General features: G+C 40.0%; 1 long non-coding RNA gene across 2 annotated transcripts in view; it reads left to right on the plus strand.

The window, feature by feature from the left end:
- Positions 1 to 15623, plus strand: part of LOC135323028 (uncharacterized) — a 53032-nt gene extending 37409 nt beyond the window's left edge. For both annotated transcript variants that reach the window (XR_010384112.1, XR_010384111.1), the window contains 2 exons: positions 14472 to 14657; positions 15405 to 15623. This is a non-coding gene — a long non-coding RNA (uncharacterized LOC135323028). The remainder of the gene's footprint in view (positions 1 to 14471; positions 14658 to 15404) is intronic.
- The last annotated feature ends 6881 nt before the right edge of the window (positions 15624 to 22504 follow it).

The raw sequence follows: 22504 nt of genomic DNA on the forward strand, positions 1-22504 counted from the left end.
TCAGCCAGCTTTTGGAAAAGAAGAGCTAAGTTCCAGGGTAGCCCAGGACTTTGTTGAGCTCGTTCGAGTGAGATCTGATAGGATTTAGGTTTGTGTTCAGATCTGCATGTTCACTTAGCTAGAAACGTCCCGTCATTTTGATTTCTATAGGGGTTTTTATTCTTGATAAAGATTGCTTTCTTGGTGAGAGGAAATTTAATACAGCTGTTGGCTTTCTCAAAAAAAATCATATCTTTTAAGAACTTTAATATTCAAAACAATAGGAATATATTAAAATTTTAAAGTAAGTCTTTGGTGCAGTTTCTTTGCTTTCTGAGCTAGTGTGGAGTTAGAGCCTTTGCATTACTTAAGAGCACATACTTGTCAGTATTTAAAGAGCTGTTAGTGAGCGCCCCAGGCCCCACCTCTCAAAACATCATTAAAGTTTGCTCTGAAATAGTGAGGCCATAAAGGTCTTATTTGCAGAAACCAAACAGTTGGTTTATAATATGCAGCATAGCTCCCTTTATAAAATAATAATAGGTTCAAAATTAAGAAAGTGGAGGATAATTGATTTTTTTAAAGCTGAAACATAAACTTTCTTGTGCTAATGTTGCAACTGGAAATTTTGAAAAGAAAAATCCTACTGTAATATCATCTACGTGGAATACATATATGACTTTCACTTTTGAAAAGTAACTGCGCGGTGGTTTTTGAAGTCAGGAGAATTCCAGCTCAGATACTGGCAGTGATGGTTGCTGGTTTTTAATGGAAGGGCCTAAATTTGCCTTCTTAGCATTTTTTTTTTTTTTGGAGTGAAAAGTTTGAGTAGTGCTTTGCCAGCATGATTTTGGGGCAATTTGAGGGCAGATGTCGTGCACCAGCAATGAGATATTTCCATGCATTTTATTTTCCGGACATCACCAGGGCACATGTGGGGTTTGTGCCTGCAGGCTGGAATGCTGCTGGACTCCCTGATCCATCACCGTTATGTCCTGGAGCTGCTCCGGACAGTGAATGATTTTCTGTGGCTTCTAGGTAATGTGGTCTGAGGCAGATGATCAGATGTGCAGTTAAAGTACTATTACTTGAAATAAGAGTAACCTAGAAACATGGCTCTAACAATACAGGGTGAGGGAGAATTGGCTGAGCTGCTTGCAGTGGGGAGTCTTCTCAGGTGACTCCCTCACCGTGATTCTTGCCAGTATCCGCCCCAGCCCTGCACGGTAGTCCTGCCGAAGCAAGCATGTTCTTTGCTCAGAAACGCACTGAATTTCCTTGTGCCTCTGTTTGTTGGCTTGTTTTTTGAAAGCACGTCTTGCCCTTTGCTTAAATGCCATCCATGGTAGTCACTTCTTACACTCATTCTACTGGACTTCATTCATAAATAGCTGCTGAATGGAAGAACAGAATGTAGTATCTCCATGTAGTGGAACATTATTCACATGTAAGAGTGAATAAAAAAGAAAAAACAAATAAAGAGGAAAATGAAAAAGGCCACCTGTTCTGGGAACTCCTCCCTGACTGTTCAACCCGCACTTTTCCCTTTGAAACCCAATCACTTATGCTCCACCGTACTCTTTTTGATAGTACTTACTACCTTCTAATAAACTTTAACGTTTTCAAAAAAAAAAAAAAAGAGAGAGAGAGATGCTGATACCACTTCAAAATGGACAAGCCTTGAAAACAGCATTTTAAGTGAAAGGAAGCAGACACAAACGGCCACATATTGTTGATTTCAGTGATCTGAAATGCCCAGAAAAGGCACATGCAGAGGCAGAGAGCAGGTGATGGTTGAAAGGGGCTGGGTGGAGGGGGATTAGGGAGTGACTGTTAGTGACAGGAGGTTTCTTCTGGGGTGATGAAGTGTTCAGGAAATAGATGGTGGTGAGGGCTGCACAACTGTGAGTGTGCAGAAGACTGCTGAGCTCTGTCTCTGGGAGTGCCTGTTGTTGGGGCGGCTTTATTTTGTTCTCATCGTGCAATGAGAAGACTCATCTGCTGCTGTGGCCGTTCTACTCCCGTGAGTGGTGAGGGTCAGAGACTTTGTAGAGTCATGTTTCTTTTTTTTTTGCCCCTTGCTGATTGTAGGCAAAAAAGGTTTAAGCCTGAGAAAGTGCTCCATCTGCAGAAATGTCTTTTAGTTTTGCATGGTGTAAAAATCTTGAGAGCTTTTTAATCGTTGAGGACAGCCTGTGGGGGGAAACAGCCCGTGAATCCTGGGTGAGTCCCGGAAGAGCTGCGCGTCCCTCCCTGACACGGGTGGGGATTTCACCCCCGTTCAGGCAGTGAAGGGCCCAGACCCGAGAGCGGAGTTGACAGTCGTGAATATTTACATGAATCCGCTGCTTCATCTTGGATATTAATTTCAAGCTGAGTCAGTTTGTGGCGGCAGCCTCATCCTACATCAGGAATTTATAGTATCTGCTCTTTGAGGTGAAGACCTGACAGACTTGACTATTTAACAGTCTCCCTTGAATTGATATCTCAGATTACCTTGTCAAAAGGAAAACAGCAGAAATACAGACGTCCTTTAATGCCAATGTGACCTGGAAAGGTTTAGTCTCTGTGCCTCAGTGGCCTTATCTGCGGGTGGGGATGATGATAACAGTGCTTCCCTCAGAGGGGCTGGTGAGGGGAGAGTTAGAAGCACACATGGAGGACTTACACGAGATGCTCATGAATGACCGAATTTAGTGCTCTCAGCCTGGTCAGGCCTCAGGAGCAGAGATGTCAGAACAGAGCAGTCCTAGCGGGAGCTCGATCCGTGTTGGCAGGTGTTAAGATCAGTATCACCTCTGTGGGTTATCAGGTAGTTTTAAGACTTGGTATTATGAATTCATGAATAATGTTAGAAGACTAGACATCTCAGATCCTGTTTACATAGTTCTCAAGATTTCCTCTGAGAAATGGATGTTTTCTCCCCATCTTAAATCTGAGATGAGTCTCTAAAAAATTTTGTATTCCTCCATCTTTTTGCTTTAATTCTCCATTTCTTAAAAAAGAAAGTTTTTAAATGGAGTTACTGGGGACTGAAGTGAGGGCCTCATGCATGCTAAGCACATACTCTCCCAAATGAGGTATAATCTCCCAAATGATTTTTTTTTTTAATTTACTTTCTTAGTATTCAGAAGTTAGAGGCCTCTAATTCTTTTTCTGGAGACTTGTCCATGAACCTGTAAATCTATAATTAATGGACAAAACTTGGTTTATTAAAAACATCAATAGAACTTTCTGCAATCCATCCAAAAGGAAATGCTGATTGAATTAAAATGTTTCTCCTTTAAGGTGATTTCTCCTTTTTGGTCTAGCTTAATTTATTAACAGCCATCCTCATCATCATAATGACCAAACTCGCTCTGAGTGGACACCTACCTAACACTAAAATGCTTTCCTCATGTTTTACTTCATAGCAGGTGTTTGAGGGTAGGTATCAGTGTCTCCTTTTTTGCAGCTGAGGGATTGAGAGATGGAGCAGCTTGTCCTAAATCACACCCAGCTGGCGGTGGCTAGCTCGGTGCTGGAACCCAGGCTGCACAGGATGCATTCTTAATTGCTCCTCTAATCAGCCTCCTGTTGAGTGGTTACCCGAACTGCTGTGACTCCATAAATGGCCGATTTTTGTGATCTCAGCCTGATGAGGCCTTCAAAGGAGAGACACCAGTGAGAATGTGAGACAGAGTGTCATATATTAAAATTGTACATTTTCACAAATGTTTAATTCTCAGGTAATTACTTAAAAAGTTAATTTTTTTAATTTAGTGGTCTGTTAGCACAAAAAAAAAATCATTAAAAACAATTATAGTGCCAAAGAGAAGTGGGCTTTGAAAGTCCAACCACTGTTAATGATGTTACTTGCTTTTCTCTAGTGGCCCTTATTGACAGAAATACTTACAAAGACTGAATTGGTTTTATGTAGTCTTAATATGGAAGAAAAGATTGTCAGTGAATATTATAAGTAAAATCTTTACTCTTTTCTTTCTTGATGGTGAATATGTAAGTTGTTTTCATGGCTTAAGTACATTTCCTTATTTGTGAAATTTGAGTAATATCGTTTAACTTGTCTGACTGTGAGAGTTAGACGCCTTGTATACAAAGAACCCAAGAGGTGCTTAATAAAAATGTGCTGTCAGAATGATAGATATTTTAGAAGGATCAACTCTGAATACTAAAGAGTGTCGCTTATTTCTGATGCATATTCAATATTTATAATATTCATATATATGATATATTTGAATATGGTTTAAAGTAACAAGGATTCATTTTTTTTTTAGTGTAGTATGAAGTTTTAATGAAATCTGTATCATACTAGTGAGACAGGGACTAGTTAAATTGCCTTAATCAGACGACCTTGAATATTATTTACACAGAATATGTATTGTTACAACTCAGAATTCATGTTGCCGTGTAACCATCCACACAGACATTTAAATTCGTGGGATTCTGACCAGATTCATTAAGTTTAGTAAAATCCACATTGATCATTTTCAGGGAATAAGCTTCTCTCTTTTGTGATTAAGCAAAATTTTGATTTTTTTTCCTGCACTCTTAACAGGTTTAAAATATCAAAACATTGATTTAACAAGTCACTTTTTTAATAGAATAAAGCTCATGCTGTTTTATTATGTAAATAAATGTTTTTGTATTTCATCAATCTTGTATGATATCCTGGCTCTTTGAGAATTATTTTGCAAGATACTTAGATAACCTAATGTTGGAAAAATACAAACGTGACTTTTATGAATATAGGCCTAGTACAGATCTGTTGGTTTATGCTACAGTGCAAGACATGAGGCCTGGGAGAGCTTTGCTGCCGATTGCAGGTCAGAACCCATGTCTCAGTTTCCCCTCCTGTAAAATGAAGTGGCTGGACTGGATTCTTTCCTCTTCTAAGATGAGTTTCCATGAACCTAAGTCTTTTGTTTATATTCAGGAGTATTAGCAATATCAGATTAAATACTAAATACCCTTCCCTTCCCCCGAAGCAAAGTGCAGTATGTGCTACATAAGCTTTTAGTTATCTGATTCTCTTTTCTGATCCTACAGGCAATTTTTGTGTTGCATCTTTCCCGGCAACCTGGAAGGTCATTTTAGCCATAGGTGGCGCTGTTGCACCTTCTAACAGTCTTAATATTCCTTTTGCAAAAGAAGGCTTAACAAATGTTATTTTGTTTTGATTCCGTTGCTTAGTGCTTCAGAATAGCACAATGTCCATTGTGTCTGTCTACCTGGAAAAATTATTCTGCTTATGTCTTAGACTTATTCTGTCATCTCGCTGTGAACATTTCAGACTTGCTGTGCAAACAATGGCAAAATCGGTCTTTTCTTCCAGTGTTAGCAACCAGTGAGCCGGAATTTTATAAAGCAGCTAAGAGCGGCCACTGGAGCACCTTAAAGCTGAAAAGTGTACTGAGTTCCCTGAGTATTGACCCAGCAGCTGTGTATCATTTGTTGGGAGGTGATTTTGTACATATAAGAAGGGGTGTAGTTTTTTGTCTTGGGTTTGCGTGAACGTGCTGCCACTGAGCCACGTGAGCCTGAGTCAGTTTGCTCTGAGTTTTTCCCTCGTCTGTGAGATGGGGACGCTCGTATCTGCTTTGCAGAATTGTGAGAATTAGAAATTATGCAAAGTGTTTACCACAGTGGGTATGTCAAGAGGGCTCATAAACTTTAGCTGCTTTTTTGTGTGAAGCCATCATTTGAGAGTCTTTGGCAATTACTAAGAAACAGGAATATAAGAAAAGCTGGTTTTATGCTGAGAGATATTTGAGGAGGTTCCTTAGTTCCTATACCCATAATTAAGCATCAGCAGAGTCAGAACTGTTACACAGTCGCCCTGAACCAACGTTAAGCCACAGAATTCTTTGTTACTTCATATATTTTGGGGCTTAAAGGGATCCAATACTTATACACATGTTGTCTCCAGAGGCCAACTGAGAGATGACACATAAGAGTAGGCAGGCGATAAATGTCTTATTTGTTACTGATGAAGCCACGTTCTCCATGAACTTCAGGGCTGTGGGAAAATGCGTGTCATGATACTGTGTCCCAGAATTAGAGACTCACCCTGTCCCATGTAGCTCTGTGACACAGCGAACCTTCCCTTGAGAGGACCTGCCCATTCATGCACAAGGCTGTCCTGCCATGGAGCCGAGCATCCCAAGTGCTTCCCAATGGTGATCAACACTGGAGGGAAAGGAAGGGTTTCAAATGCCCTGCTTGTCTTCCCGGACTCACACCTCACTCTGTTAGTGTGACGAGGGCTATCTGTTGGCCAGGGGCCAGGGGTGTGAATGGAGAAGCACTCTCCATGGCCCAGAGGAGTGGTTAGGAGGCATTCCCTCCCTCGGTTTAAACAGGTGGTGGGATGGAAGAGAAGGGTCCTCCCCAAGAGTTTATAAAAGGAGAAATAAGGATTTTCTTTGGGACTTAGACTAGCCAGGAAACACATAAGATGATTAGAAGGGAGACTTGTAAATCACTTTGATATTAAGTTGACATTTGTTGAACACCCAAAATGTGCTACATTCTTTTCTGAGAGTTTTACAGAAATGAATCCTTCAATCTTCTCAACAAGCGAGTAAGGAAGGTTTGATTGTTATCCCAGTTTTACAGTGTGGAAATTGAGGCACACAGAGGGTAAGTTGGCCAAAATCACAGAAATAGTAAGTGGCAGAGCTGGTATTTAAACCCTGGCTTACTGGTTTGAGGCTCCCAGAGATGGGCTTTGGGTGTTTAGAGTTATCTGCATCCCTGAATCTTTGTACCTCTGTGCATATGTTAGCCCAGAAAGGACAGGGAAAGGAGAGTTACACAGATGCTCATAGTCATGTCTTGGCCACTGTCCACAGAGAGTGCATCGTGATTGGCGTTATTTGTTTTCCAGGCAGTAGATCAGTTCTTATAACAGAAATTTAGTCCATTGAGTTAATCTAGAAACCCTTCCTGCTCTGTTTCTGTCCATGCTTGCCATGTGACTGCCTCCCCGTGATTAGGCCATTGAGAAAATGTACTCATGGTTGAACTCTGATATTTCAGTCTGGTTCATAGTTTCACGTCTTCTGTTACATTAATAAGTTAAGTTTCTGGTTTTCTTTCATCAGTGTGTCATGAGTTTGGTTAATGTGAAACAAGTCCATGGGAGCCCAGGGGTGATGACGGTATAATTTCTGAGCACGTTGTGGCACTTCTACCCTTGCAGACCTGGCGGGAGTATGTCCGCCTTCCTCAATGATTTCCCCCAACAGCAGGGTCCTCTCCCACCCCCGCATGTGAGGCTGGGAGCTCTCTGAGTAGGCCAGTCAGAGGCCAAGTCCACCAATCAGAAAATGATGAAGTACCTGGAAGTGGTTTTAATAGAAGAAAAGGGTTTCCAGGTAGTCCAATGGGCTGTTCGAGTCCGTTTGGTGAAAAGCTGTCCAGTGTCTGTGGTTGAGGTGCTTCTTTGCTGTTGAAAAGCCTGGATTAGATGAAGGGATTTTAAAAAGCAGAAAGGAGTGATTTCAGGTGGTACGTCCACACCGGTGAGAAGTGATGGATGACCACCTGTGTGAGGCATAGACAGGGTCTTACAAACTTCTTAAAATAACTTTAAAAGCTCTTCCATATGAGTGCATTTCATATGGGGTCCAGTTCATCACTGGTCACCCTGAGAGGGCAAATAATTGATGATGGCAGAAAGGACACGGAGGCATCAAAAAGGTCTCAGTCATTTTCCCTTTTTAAAGGATGTGGCAAAGTGTAATATATTTGAGCTGGTTTTTCACTGAACAATTTTTAGTGTTTTCTGCGACTCCCCAATGCCCCAAGGTTCCATGCAGCTGGGTGTCCCCTCAGAGCAGGTCTGTCAGAGCTTGCCCTGGGTAGACGCGGTGTCACGGGGAGCAGGACGGTCAGGGTCCGCAGCTCCTCCGAGCTCCGTCTCCTCATCCGCAGTGCCGGGATTCTCATCCATGTCTACTTAGTAGTGTTGCTGAGAATCACACGTGATGGTTATCAGGTGTGATTTGTGATTGTCTCTGTGATTGGCATATAGTCAATATTTGAAAGAAACACTTTTTTTTTACTATAATTGTAGCACATAGATTGCAGTGCTTTTTAGTCTGCTTTTTTTTTTATATAACTTTATTCTTATTTTTAAATATGCACTTATTTTTATTTATTTTTTTGGAGGTACTGGGGACTGAATCCAGGACATTGTTCATGCTAAGCAGGTGCTCTACAACTGAGTAATACACACCCTCCTTGTCTGCACTTGAAAATAAATATTTCAATACACAAAATAGCTCTTAAACACCATCATGGGACCTAGTCACTGTATAGAGAGTTGAACACGTATGCTTTTTCAATAAGAATAAATGTTGTTGAGACATACATTTCTGAATCTGTTAATGTGCTTAAAAACGATCATAGGTAGTGATAAACACGAATCTTTGATCCAGTACTTCTTAGGGTCTGTTTTGCCATCAAGTGAAATTACATTCTACAGAGAAAGCTAATTGGATCTCTTTGATATTTGGATGGTTTAGCAGATGATCAAGGCTTTCAAAAGCTGACAGATTTGTATTTTAAACTAACTACAAAGTTATCTTCTAGAAGTTGGAATTCCTAAACTTGTGAAGTGCCCAGTAATCCAGGGGGTATGTGTCTGTGTCTGTGTGAACGTTTGTGTGTGTGACTTCAGGAATCTAGAAATAAGTTTCATATGGACTTCTGATACCTTTCTCCTACAGTTCAAGGTATAGGCATATATTTACACAAATAAATTGATATTCTTTTGTCATTTGGCATATTGGTGGGAATAAGAGTTTCTCATACTTGTTTCAGAAGGGTTGGGGAGCATGAGCTCAGAAAACGGGAGGAGAAAGAGGCAGGGAGACACTTCACACTTTGTGCAGGATATGAGAAACAGTAGCTTTTTTTTCTCTTTTCTTCTAAAGCAAACTGGCACTGAATTGTAACCTACTATTACCCAGAATTGCTTTTCTGATCAGATACAAGTGCCTCAGATTTTTCAAGGCAACATGAATGATGAAATGTGTTTTAGCAGTTATCATTAAAAGTAGTTTTATTTTTCAAGTAGAAGGCTATAGCCTGTTCTTCCAGCGGTACATGAAGTCCTCATTGATCTATGTACATGATCTATGTGCTTAGTTTCTTTGTTTTTTTTTTTTTTTTAAGTGCTTGTTTCATTGTGGTGTGAATGAATGTTTAAAATTTCTGGATTTTGATCTTTAGAACATGCTGATTTATCAGAGCTGTTAAAAACCTGATTGTTCTTTGGTCCTTGTTTGTTGGGGCACCCTATTGATTTCTGTTGTCTGTTAAAGCGGGAAATGCTTCCTCTAGCCTGCAGATCATTAAGTGAATGGTTTGCAGTGTGCCTTTAAAATTATTTGAATGCATTGAGCATGTTTGTCCAGTGAATTCTGAATTAACTCATTCTATTGACTTTGCTTTGGTTCTGTGGCTTTTGCTCCTCTCCACAAGAATTTGAATTCTCTGTTGCATTTTGTATACGTGTTCTTAACAGGGGAAGAAATTTTGCATTTTTTACAGAGGTGGCTTTTCCTATCCCCTCTGAATGCCTTCTATAATTGATACAATAGTAATCTGTTATTGCAGTGCATAATTCTTTCATAAACTATTTTTTGGCATAATCAGAAACAATGACAAAGTATGATAATAAAAAATATGAAAACCTTCCTTCCTTTGAAGAATAGAAATCAGGTGGTCAGGCTCACGCATGCTTTGTGCCTGACACACTTACTCTCATGTCATTGTGTATCATGATTCGGAGATGGAGTTGCTCCAGGTTTATAGATTTTTGTTTTAACATTTGTGTTGAATTCTTTCTCCAGGCTGATGTTTCCTGTTGCTTTTGTGGAAAGAGTAGAAGGGAAACAAATCCTTTGTTTTGTTTTCAGGAGGCCTGAGTTGATGAGAAAAGGGTTGAGGGTGGGCTGAGGAAAAGAGTGACACTCCCTCTCCTCCCGGCTGAAATTGATAAACAAAGAAATCAATTAAGTGTATCGGTATTTGACCAATAGAAGTTAGAGAGCCCAAAATGGCTAGATATGCCCAATGGAAATTACTGAATTCACCTGCAGAATTATGTGCTTTACCAAGTAGAAGCAACTTAGAGCAATCAGAAAAATCAGTAATATGATGAGATATAAAAGGAATATTATATCTTTTATTTCTGAAACTTTTCTACGGTAAGTTGTGTAGAGCTAAAATTAAGTTTCAAGCACCAGGAGTTAAGACTGTGGGTAGTTCTGTAGGATCGTTATTCACGGATGTGCCTAGACCCTGCTAGAGTGGCTGAAGATGGCAGGAAAAGACCCAGAGGCAGGATTTGTCATCCTAGGGTGTCCTCCATAATGGTTCCATGTGGGACCCCATGATTGGTTTAACAAATTGTAACACACTCCAGCCTCCTGTGAACTTTAAGAAGAAAAATATATGCTTAAAAACTGCTTTGCAAGCAAGTGCCTGTACATCCTCACTCCAGTCTCCTTGCCTTAAAAAGCAGAGACAATGCTTTGCTTGCATAGTTGAGCTTTTAGATAGCACTCTGCTGGTTGCAAAGCAAGGACCGAGGCCCTCAGCTATAAACGCTGAGCTTGTGTGCTGTTAGATAGTCTATGATCCACAGAACAAGGACCTGGCTGGTCTGGTGGTCTGCTTTGTAATTCACATGTCTAAAAATGTATCTTGCTCCCCTCACACCATGACTTCCCTAAAGATACACTAATCCTTTGTACTCATTGTGTATTCTACAATCTCTGCTTCATACTGTCTTTCCCGAAGTTCCTATTACTATCACACAACTGTTAATGAATTTTTCCTTTGATTATACACAATAAATAAGGGTGCAATTGAGAGGCTCGTGGAGTTGGCTCCCTACTCCCTCTCGATTTATTGACTTTTTCCACAGAGACTTGAATAATCATTCCATGTCGGTAAGAATTCTGCCAGCCAACCCACAGTTCCAGGTGAGAAGGATGCAGGTTTATCTCTCCTACCCGATGGAGAGAGAGGAGAGAATTGAGATATGCTCCCCATGGTCCCTTCCTGTCCCACGGCCACTGCAGTTCACCTGCAGCCTTCTGGCCTCTGCTCAGAGGGCCTCTGTCCCAGGACTGACTGCAGCTTTTTCTTCCCTTGTCAACATTTCCTGTGCCTTTCAGAAGTTGGTCTCTTCTCTGCAATTCAACCCTGGTAGATGTGATGGTGGTCAGCGTGCTGGTGGGCAGTCCTTTGGGGACTCCCAGGAGACATGCTGATTCTCCTGAGTCTCTCAATCGGGGTTACAGAACAGTCGAGCACCGAAGGAAGCCCATTCACGTGAGGTCAACAGAGAATTTTATCACTTTCATTTTATTTTTAAATTTTCAGTGGAGAAATTATTTGTAGCAAACTGTTCCAGATATTCGGCCGCCTGCTTTCCTCACCACCATTTCCTTGTTGGCTCTGGTGCTTGTTTTAAGAACCAGGTTTCTTCTCTGGTCATTTGTAGCAGCTGGCCTTGCCGAATCCTTGATCTGCATTTGAAGCAGAATGCTTCTTCCTGATGTGAAACAGATTTTCTTATTTCTGAATATTTCGTGTACACTCAGCAACTGTTTCAAGTGAAATGCTCTTGTCCAATTTCGGTTAACTCACATTTGCTTATCTCCTACTTTCATGCTGAGGGCAGTTTCTTCTTCCTCTAATAAAAGTTAGCAATTTGCATTTACTAGGGAAGGTACTGGCCCGAGGTGCTTTTTTTCTTACCAGTTTTAATACAATTCAACCATTTAAATATACAGTCGTTTTTACTCTATGCCCAGAATTGTGCATCCCATTTAATCTTAGAATATTTTCATTCCCCCAACAGGAAGCCCCGTATGCATAAGCAGTCATTCCCATCTTCCCCATCCTCCCCCAGCCCCAAGGAGCCACTCTTCTCTCTCTGTGGATTTGCCTGTGCTGGACATTTCATTTAAATCGAGTCACTTCATGTAAGTTTAACCGTCTATTGTGACTGACTTATTTCACACTGAGTAACGTTATCAAAGTTTGTCCACGTTGTGGCCTGGGTCAGTACTCTATGCTTTGCTATTGCTGACTAATATTCCACTGTATGGCTGGGCCCCACTGTTTACCCATTCATCAGGTGATAGGCAATTGGGTTGTTTCTGCTTTTTGGCTGTGATGAGTAATGTCGCCATGAATATTCCTGTAGGAGTTTTTATGTGGATATTTGTTTTCAGTTCTCTTACGTCTGTGCCCAGACAGCAGAGTTGCTGGGTCATTCAGAAACCAAATGTTCAACTCTCTGAGGACCTGCCAGGCTGTTTTCCAAAGTGGCCACGCTGTGTTACGTCCTCACCAGAAAGGGCTGTGCGCTCCGCTTCCTCTGTGTCATTATTAGTGCTTGTTACACTTTTTTTTTATTATAAGCTATTGTTGTGAGTGTGAAGCGGTTTCTCCTAGTGATTTTGACTTGATTTCCCTTACAGCTAAAGATATTGAACATCGTTTCTTTGTGCTTATTGGCCATTTGTATATTTTCCTTGAAAAATACCATTTCAGATCCTTTATTCACCTTTTAATTGAGTTGCCTTTTTATTGTTGAGTTGTAGGAGGTACTTTTTTTTTTATAGATACAAATTCCTTATCAGATAAATGATTTGAAAAAAATTTCTCCTGTGTGTTGTTTTTTCACTTTCTGGATGGTGCCCTTTGAAGCAAAGTTTTAAATTTTGATGAACTCCAATTTATCTCTGTTTTCTTTGTTCCTTGTGCTTTTGGGGTATTATTTAAAATCTGAGGTATTTTATTTAAAATTTTATATATAAAATAACTTAATTCGTAGGACCGTTCTAGGAGATGGGTGCGGTTGTTGTCCCCAGTGTATGGATAGAAGACTGAGATGCAGAAAATTTCTCTGAAATATCAGTTTCACAGCTACCCAGTGCTGTGGGAGTTCAGGCACTCATGTTCGTCCCAAACATCTGTGATCCTCACCACTATGCTCCACTACTGCCTGGAATCGTTAATGAAAACGTCTTTCCTTTTTTGATTCCTTGTTAGTTTGTTTTCTCATTGGGGACCTCATCTCCTCATTTTCCTTTCGGATATCAGTGTAGATTTATTTTAGGTTTCATGTAGTCAGAAGTATTTCTATCAGTTAACTTCTTTATTACTCACTCTCCAGTGATGATTGTTGCTAGTTGACCTAATCAAGTCATGCTTAAGTCTTTCCTTCTCATGACACTAAAAACAGTCATGACTTACAGAATGCTAAAAGCAGAAAGTACTTGATTGATTTTATTTTGCTACCCAATCAAACCAATCAAATAAAAACCCTCTGTTGACACAGATTATAAGCCCTCCAGGATAGGGTCACTGTCTTCCTTGTGTTTCATTTATTTGGTCACAGTGTCTGGATAGTGCCTTGCTGTTCAGCAGTTTTGTTAGGAAACGGTGCTCGTGAATCATTGTAAGGACAGAATTTTGACAACAGACTGTGTTGTTCATTTCACAAGGGAAAAGATAATATAGAAATACTGCTCAGATCTATTTTAATATTAAGCTTGGAATTTTGAGAACAATTCAAGAAACCATACAAAGATTTTTCACTAATTTTAGATCTATCTTAAACACATTATGGTTGCATAGCAGAGTAACTTATCAAGTAGATTTGACAAGAGGAGTGTATTATTGATTTTTTGTTTTATTTGAAATATTCTATCTGTGATAAAGTAATCAGTGCCTATAAATGAACAAATATGTTTGTATTTCTATGCAACATGGGAGCAGACTTCATATGTTTCTATATAATATATATGACTGTGTGTTTTAATCTGTCTGTCAGTGTTTTTATAGTTTTTCAGCAATGTTGTAACATTAGAATTCTAAGAAATTCACTCCCGATACTACTGCAGTTTGTACTGTGTATCCTGTCTTATGTATGGGATTCCACTGTCCCCTAAGTGAGGAATTTCCTCTCCTATTGAGTTAGAAGCAGATTTAAAGGAACTGTGATTTCTAGGCGTTTGCTCTCCATGTGTTTGCACTTGGGTGTCAATCACAATTTTCCCTTTCTTGAGTTTTCATTGTTCAATTAGAATTTTTGAAAATAACTATTAATATGTTTCACTAGTCTCCCTAGTAACTTGATGTTTTTGTGCTTTTCAGTTTTCAAATTATGAAAATTGTAAATGCACACTTGTTTTTAAGTAGTCCTTTTTCACTAGATATTTGTTTACCTCTTTATAGTTAAAATAATTTTTTTCCCAATGAATGAATCACTGTGCATATTTTACAAGATACCTTTCTTTTTATTTTTCTTATTCTAACAGGTATATTCATTGTAGAGAATTTTGAAAATAAGGATAAACCCAGTAATAACTTAAAAATGGCCTCTAATCTCACCTGGAGATACAGTTGTAAGGTTTGAAATTGAGAATTACAAGTCCTCTCATTTTTTTCTTTTTTTCAAGTACGTTTTGGTTACTGAGTCCCTCGAATTCCCATATGAATAGTAGCAGCAGCTAGTCAGTTACTGCAGAGGAGCCCGCTGGGATTGTGATCGAGACCACGTTGAGTATACAGATCACTCTGGGGAGCACTGCCATCCCAAGAGCGCTGTCATCTGATCCAGGAATGTGCGTGGTGTGTCTGTCCAGGTATTTAGGTCTTCTTTAATTTTTTTCAACAATGCGTAGAGTTTACATAGTATTATTTTACCTTATTTTTTTGCCTTTATACTGAGTACAATTGTGCAAGGTACCAGGATCAGAATTGTATTATAGCCCCGCCACTTGCTGCCACCATGTATGCTGCACTCTTGCTTTGCCCTGTGTAAAATCTTGCACAAAATAGGACCTAAGTAACTCTCTCTTGAATGAATGATTATATGATAGCTGGATGATGCTGGAGAGTCCTTGTGATGATGTCTTTTTCCCAGACTTTCCCCTCTTCTTAACTATGCCTTTTCTCTTCCTTTCCTCCAGCCTCGGTTTCAGCCTGCCTGTGGCATTGATTTTCCCTGAGTGTGGACTCTTCCTTTAACTAGTTCACGATAATGTTTCATGCGGGCTATGAAAACTTGCTAGATGTCAAGAAATAGCAAATTCACTGCATGCTAGTATTTTTAGTCTGTGGTATTATATTATCCATTGAAATTAAATCAGGCTGACACCCTGAGCTCTTTTCTCCTTCCTACGGGTGATACTTCTCTGGTTGCTGTCTGTGCCCTTCCCCCAGACTTGGTTTTGGAGTTGAGTAAGTCACCATCAGTGGAGCTCTCTCTTTAAAGATGAAGAGAACATTTGCACCTTCTCCCTGGTTGGGGACTGGATGAGATGAGGTAACAGATAAAGAATGGAGCCCCATCTAATTCTGACCCCCGCTCTTTCCGTTCCTTTCTCCAGGGGAAAAGAGTACAATTCAAAAATATAAAGATTGTGAGCTAATGAGATAGACAAGACAACCGAACATTTGTTAAATATCCTTTCATGCCGGAAACAAATGTATTATACACACAAAAAGCACACAAATCACGGTAGTACTGCGGTTACAAACGTGGGTCCGAGTTCGAGTCCTGCTCTGGAGTGACCAGTCCTGTGAGATGGAGAACTGGTAGGTCGGCTTAGCCTCTCCCAGACTTGTTTTCTGTCCTGCAGAGATGGGGCTCGCTAGGCGTCCCTCTCCCGTAGAGGTGCTGTGGGGTGTAAATGGCGCGCGTGGGCAGCCCGAGCACAGCTGCTCATTCCTCGTAAGGGCAGGAAAGCATCGCTTTTGCGATGACAGCTTTATGACCGTCCCGTGTAGACTCTTAGTGCTCCGAAGGGATGCCTTGTGGTTTGGAGATGGGATTCTCACTTCTGTAAATACCCAAGGATTGTGTTATTGGGCCGTGCTGATTTGAATCTATTCTTTAGAAAGTACATATTGTAGATATATTTTTCAAGCATGCATGCTTTTTTCTTTTATTATTTATAGTTCTACCCTCTCATCTCTTGGTGTGACTTTTCATGGAATCCAGGAAACAGTCCTAAGCCACCTGCCTCTTCACTCTTCTCCGTGGTGGTTTTCTTCCCTGACTAGAAGAGGGTTCTGCATAGGAAATTTTCTTTGTTCCCCTTTTCTTGGAGTCACTCTGTCTCCCCAACTCTCACCTGTCCATCTGTCCATTTCTCTACCCACTGATTCTTCTGACTTGTTCCAAAAAGCATTTCAGGCAGCTTACAGAAGAACAGATACCAAATAAACAGGTGAGAAAATGGGGCCAAGTTCAGACAGTGAGGCTAGGAGGCGAGCCTGTGTGAGAGTTGCAGGCGTGAGACACACGCCTCAGGCCTGTGACTTATAAGATCGACAGCAACAGTGTGCCTGAGGCTCCCAGCAGACACAGGGAAACAGGGTTTGTGGGAGATGCTCACTGGCTGTGAAATAAATAAGTGGCTTAGGAGATGCCCAGCCTTTCCAGCTACTAAGGCTTAGGAGAATATTTTGAGTTTCTTCCAAAATCAGAGTATTGCATCTTTTCTTTTTTCAGAGTTCTATGTATAGTTGGTTACATTCTATACCTGGAAATTTCTCCAAAACTGCTTCCCACGTGAGTCCCATGGCTCGGGAATGGGGTGGTTCTGCTCATTGACGGGTGTAGGCCAGAAACAGAAAATGACAGCCTCAAAGGAGCCTGGGATTTGTCAGTTATGTTTTGTCAGTGCTGTAGATTTCAGAAAACGCTTTCACCGTTTCTCTCCATCTGAGGTGGCAGCGTGCTCTCTTAGCAGCATAAGGAGCTCAGGGCCACGGGATGGTGGGGGCTGACTGCACTGCTATCAAGACAGATGTGCCAGTCACTGCAGGCGTGGTGATTTTACATAGTGCATTTCATGTTCTTTAATAGGTTTCAACAGGTAGTTAATTAACTGAGTTAATTAACATTTAAGAAATATGATGCTTTGTTGAAAAGACAGTTATAGGCAGAATATAAGTTGTGAACCCTTTAAAAATGGTTTCATTACTGAAATTTTAATAGGGAAGGTTTAGTTTATCTTATTTACACCTCTCTTCAAAAGTAACAAAGAAACAAGACAGAAAAAGCAGAGGATGATTTCTGTTCTTCCTCTCGGCTTGCAGGTGCCCTCACCTCCAGTGGCATCCATCCAGACACCAGCACTGACACTGGCCGTGCTCACAACTGCCTTAACCCTGAAGACACAACTGACAAATAGAAGGGGGCTACGCCCTAAGACAGCAGGTGCTCTTACTTTGTGGGTCCTTATGTAACTGCGCGGTGTTATTCAGGATCGCCCGTTCTACACTTTGTGACGCTGCTGCCGTGTCTCCTAGTTATTTCTGTAAGTACTAGTGTAATTTTTTCAATGTGTGGTACTAGACATCTAAAAATGCTTTTTTCAGATGAAAAATAATGTGTATTTAATATAATAAGTCTGAAAAAAGGGACAAAAGTGTCTATCCTGGTCCCACTACTCAGAGATAATAATTAACACTTTTACATCTATTTTCTGTTCTTTTCATCAGTGTGTATTACATCTGTCATAAAAACCAGCGAGCACTCTGTGCCTGTTTACTGTGTGGAGACATCCATTTTCCATTCGGCTTATTACACGTTTTTCTACAGTATTCTCTCTCCCCTGGCATGATTTTTAATGACCAGTATAGCATTCTGTCTTGTGGAGGCATCGTCCATTTTACTTCGGACTTAAATAAACTTTTAAATTCCAAGTATATTTAACTGAAATACTGAAAAGAGAACTGTGGTGGTACCGAAAGGCCCCTACATCCCTTCCCCTTTTTTTCCTGAGAGTAAAAACTGCTGACAATGTGGTGTATATATTTCATGACCTTTATGCCTGTCATATATATATACACATACATACATACATGTATATGAGAAATCTATGTATATGTGTGTGTATATATGCTGTATTGAAAAATAAGGCCACACTATATGTTTTGTGCAGCTCGGTTTATTCACTGAGGTGTATATCATAGACGTCCTCCCACTCCAGACTCACCCGGTCCTTTCAGATAGAGTAGAGGGGTCTCCTGATGTGCAGTAGATTTGGTCTCTTGTGTAAGAACACCTTTGGTGGGAGAGTACTGTGGACAAGGCCTTGGACCACGCCAAAACGCCTGCCCCTTAGTGCCCACAGCTCGCCTTGATTTACCGCATCATTGTCTTGATGGTGGATACTTAAGTTTTCTCCATTTTCCACTGTCAGAAAGGGTGTTTGACTGGCGTCCTTCTTGTACAAACATTCCTGTGATCTTGTATGAGTATTCCTTTAGTTAAGGTTTCTGGAAATTTAGTCCCTGGATGTGACAATTACATACATCACAGGCTCCTTTCAAGTGACTCTAGAAATTCCTTCTCCTGCGGGGAATGAAAAGATGTAGAATAACTTATGTAACCAATTCTCTATCGCTGGATATGATTTCACTTCAGCTTTTCTTCCCACCATTGTAAAAAGTGCTGTGTAAATGCTCTGATGAGTAAATCTTTTTGAACTGATTTTTTTCTAAACGAAACGATTCCTAGAAGGGGAGTTGAATCTGTGTGTACACACGTTTATCAGAGTTTACATATCCATTGACATGTCGTCCTCCAAACACGTTGCTCACAGTTTGTTCTCTCACAGATGGACACTAGCTAGAACAACTTTTAAAAATATTTGCCAATATGATGAGCAAAAGTGCTTTTTCATTGTTTTAGTTTGCATTTGATGACCAATGAGGTATTCAGCATTTTTCACTTATTAGCCATCTGACTTTTAAAACGTGAATGATCCCTTTTGTCCTTCGCACACAGTTAAGTGAGGGAGCTTCTTGTTGCTTTGTGACAGCTCTTTGTATGTTATGAACATTAACCCCTTGACTTCATCAATATGTATCACGCAGTTTTTACTTGTCATTTCTTGCCTTTCATTTTGTTCAGTAGGTTTACTTTTGTTGTGGCCCAAAATATACTTAAGATAGTAAATGTCTTCTTTTTGGGTTTTATTTTTGGTATTATTTTAGAAATACTTTCTTATAATGGTACAAATCTCTTCTGTAGGTTTTTTAATCTCTAAGATGGAGATGATAATAGTACTTGTTATAGTGAGGAGAAGTTGAATTAATATGAGCAAAGAGTTGCATTTGCTGTTATTAGTACTTTTTAATATTTACATCACTCTCTGTAATTTTTCTTTGGTCATTATGACAGGAATAGAATTTGTTCTTTCCAGGTGATTCTCTGATTTTCCCAGGACAATTATTGAATTCATACTTTGCTCTTTGATTTGAAATCCCACATGCACAAAATACTTATGTACACTAAAGTCTCTTTTTGAGCTCATGGTTTATTTCTGTCAATCTTACTTTATTACTCCAGCACCATAACTTACATATTGTAAAAATTTATTTAATATCTGACAGTGTGATTTTTTTTTTGATTCTTTTCTTCCATCCCAATTATTCTTGGCTAGTATTATGACTTTATTATTCCTGAAGAATTCTAAAATTCTTTGTTCAAGTTAAAGAATAAAAACAGATAAGGGTTTTCATAGGATTTTTTAGTAAGTTTTGAATTATCTTTAAAAGAGCATTCATTTTACAAAGCTGCTTTCCTCCATGCAATATATTGATGTCTCTACATTCACATCTCTTAATTTACCCCTCAGTATAGTCCTGTATTTTTCTCCATGTACAACATGGGCATTATTTTTGAGTTTAGACCAGATTATTGTTTATGTTTTACTTAATTTTGTAAGTGAGAATTTTTTGCAATTATATTTTTTAACTCTTCAAACTGACACCTAGGAAGGCAGATTCGGATTGTCAATACTCACTTTGTAACTTGTCATTTAAAATTGTAAGTATTAAATACTTGTTCCAGAATCCTTTCTTTTCTGTTTTTCAAAATTTGTTTCCAAGATTATCAAAGTGGTCGTAGCTAAGTAGTGTATTTGGGGAGACTGATGGAGAGAGGTAGTGTGGCTCATGTACAAACTGTGAGCATTTTCATGGCTGCCTTTAGGCTGGAGAGGCCTCCGAAGAGCCCAGGTTAGACCAGGGATGGCTTTTTATGCACTTGAAAGCCAGCATTCCTGCCTTTGTGGAGAAGCCTGTTGGGCGTGACAGGTAGATGATCAAGGTCCGATGGAGGCCATTGGCTGCACAGAGCGCTGTGACTGTGAGAACTGGCGACCATTAACATGGGAAATGCTTGGCGCCAGGAACACTGCAGGGGAGCTGGGGAGCCTGTGTGTTAAGGATTTTCCAGTCCTGGGAGTGAGAAGAGCAGACTCTGCATTCAGATCTGAGTTTGAATTCATCCTCTCTTGTTTATTGGTCCTCTGACTTTTGTCAAGTTATATATCCGCTTTGAACTCCTGTTTTCTTGTGTCTCAAAATAGGAGAATTACGGCCTGCTGCTAGAGTGTTTGATCAGGGTAAATGATTTGTGTCTATAAGATGCCACGTACTGTCACAAGTTCAGTGAGAAATGGGCTGTTGCCTCTTCTGCAACTCAGTGTTCGACAACACACCTGGGGAAAGCCAGTCCCTAATTTGTGTGTGATGCAAGTAGGAAAAAAATTAATGTCTTGCCTTTCGCTAGCAGTATTCTTACTCCTTTGCTTCATTTACTTCTTTCCTCCTTTCATTTCCCCTTTCCCCTCCTCCACCAAAAGAACCTGAGAATATCTCAGAACACTAGATTCAAATTACTTTAAAGGTTGTCTCATCCTCATGAAATGACAGTAACATAAAAAAATCTGTACACATCCCAGAATTCATTGTATTTGATTTACGCACACACGTGCGCGCACACACACACACACACAATCAGGCTACCTCCCACTTACAGAGGAAGAAGAACCACTTATTCTGAGTTTTCATTCACTGTCCGTGAGAGCAAAGTGTCTTATGCAGACTTTCACCTGGCTTCATGCATGGTGTTTTTAGTTGGATTTCTGCTTTGTGGCCATAGAATTATTCTCCTAACAGAAGAGAGGAAGTGGAGACATAGACATTCTGCTCAGATATTGGTGTCATCATATTTGAGTTGGGAAGGACTTAAGACAGCATAGAGTCGTATCTGTTTATGGGTGAGAATCCATGATAGTGTAACTTGGACAAGAACCTGGATCTTCTGCCATCGTGCCCACGAGGGTGAAGAGGCAACTTGGTGGGGGATGGCAGTGATCCTTCTTGCTTGAGTTCCAGGGTCTTGCTAGTTTTCATTGCTCACCTGCCTTTAGTTAAGGTCCATGTGGCCTCTCATGGGAAGGTCACGCTGTTCTGATAAAGTTACTAATCAGCAAAAAGCTCTGGACCCACTCATATTTCCCAGAGTTTTTTCTGCTGACCTGCTGACACTTTATATAAATGAGACCTAAGAAACTACTGGATATAAAATCCTTTGTGTTATCCTCGAGTTCCATAGGAATGGGGTGCTGTCTCAGGCTGTCTAAGGCTAGATCTGAATAAAGATAGGGTGATAGGCTTTGCTGCTGGACCCTCCACAATCAAATGTGTTTTCCACCTTAGTGTTTAGAATCAGGCAGATGAGCTCAAATCTTGCCTTTACCAGTTATTAGCTTAGTGACCTTGGGGAAGAAACTGTACTTAATTGTGTTCAATTTTCTTTGTTTGTAAATAAGTTAAGTATTTATTTTAAGGTTTTTGATTTAGAGTTGAATGAGTTAATTTCCTCATTTATACCTAAAATTCATATCGCGTGGCTCTATGATGGTGCCTTGGTTGTTGATTACTAAGGCACTCGGCAGGGAGAAAGGGGGTGGGGGACCCCTGGATTCTAGAGCTTATTATATTCCAGGATATGCTTGTAAAAGACTGGATGTGCAGTGGATTTTTAGTAAATATCCATTCCTTTCCTAATCCGCATTGATTGTGTATATATCTTTATATTAATATATGAACAAATTTATAATGCAATTTAAATCTTTCTGTAGAATTTAAAATATGTAGTTGTAACAAAAATACGTGAAATAAAATGATTTCACTTTTATTTTCTTTTCAATAAGCAAAACAAAATAAAATAGAAAAGAAAAAAAAAGGTTTGAAGGAGTAGAAATAACTTTCTTTCCATAGGATCAATTCCCTAACAAAGGTTTTTTGGTTGTGTTGTTAAACAGCATATAAAATTGATAGGTTGTGACATATTGGAAATGAGGAAACAGTGGAGACATACTACCTCCAATGAAGTCATTTAGTTACCACGTCAAAACTAGTTCTGCTTCCTGAATGACAGGCCAGTAAATCGGGAGATGAGGTGTTAGAGCAAGGAATAGTGACTTTATTTGAAATGCTGGCAGACCCAGAAGATGGCATACTGATATCCTGGAGAACCCTCTTCCCCAAGTCAGAATTCAGTCTCCTTTTTTACTAAAAAGGGGCGGGGGTGTGGTTGGTTGTTGCAAACTTCTTGCTGTATGAATTGATTTCCTTGGAATCCTTTGTTCTTGCAGCTGTCCATGTGGGTCAAATCATG

Source organism: Camelus dromedarius, chromosome 15 (genome assembly GCF_036321535.1).
Source record: "Camelus dromedarius isolate mCamDro1 chromosome 15, mCamDro1.pat, whole genome shotgun sequence".
NCBI classification, from domain to species: Eukaryota; Metazoa; Chordata; class Mammalia; order Artiodactyla; family Camelidae; genus Camelus; species Camelus dromedarius.